Genomic DNA, 958 nt, shown 5'->3' with positions numbered 1-958 from the left:
GATTCTGAGGCTCCGTCTAACATACTTTGGACATGTTGTGAGGAGAGACAGGTCCTTGGAGAAGGACATCACGCTTGGGAGGGTGGAGGGACAGCACAGGAGAGGAAGACCCTCTATTGATTCAGTGGCTGGGATAATTCGGATGGAAGTGTCAGAGACAGTGCAATTGGCACAGGACAGAGCGGAGTTTAGGGCTGTTGTACATAGGGTCGCTATGAGTCGCAAGCACCTCAACGGCACATAACAACAACAACACATGTCTTTAAATTTACTGAGGCTTGCTTTGTGACATAAAATACCATCTATTCTGGAGAATGTTCCATGCACACTGAAGAAGAATATATACTGAGGTTTATTAGGGTACATTAATTTAGTTTATTGTGTGGTTTAATTTGTCCTCTGATTTTGGACTCTCCTAAACAGCACGCGAGTCAAATCCACCATCTGTTCAGCTGAAGAAAGATAAGCAATTTCATCCCATGCGATTAAGGGCCTCTGAAAACCCAACAGAGGATCATCTCTGAATTGGTTCCAACTCAGTGGTACACAGCAATGACAACAACGTGAACAATGAATAAAGATGGCAGAAGAATCGATGCCTTCTAGTTGTGGTGTTGGAAAAGAGTGCTGCCAAGGGCTGCCAAGAGAATAAACAAGTCTGATAGGGTGGTATTAATAAGTTCAGAATTCTGTATATGTGTATCAGTTATAAAACTATAGCTATATAATTATAAAACTAACATCAGTTTTCTTCAGCTTGCAAACTAGTTACTTAGCCTCCAAATTCTGTTTCCTGTCTTTAGTAATGTAAAGAAGATTGATCTGTCTGTTTACCAGAAGAGGAAATGCATCTCTCCTAGATCTCTCTGAGGCTGTTTCCCACAGTCATATGTAAATTGTATCTTAATCTACCTGTTTACCAGGAAAGGGACTGTGCCCTTCCTGAATTACTAGTACT

The sequence above is a fragment of the Elephantulus edwardii genome, unplaced genomic scaffold (assembly GCF_000299155.1).
Source record: "Elephantulus edwardii isolate Elephantulus edwardi_28Jun2011 unplaced genomic scaffold, EleEdw1.0 scaffold00218, whole genome shotgun sequence".
Lineage (NCBI taxonomy): Eukaryota > Metazoa > Chordata > Mammalia > Macroscelidea > Macroscelididae > Elephantulus > Elephantulus edwardii.
Note: the sequence above shows the minus strand (reverse complement) of the source record.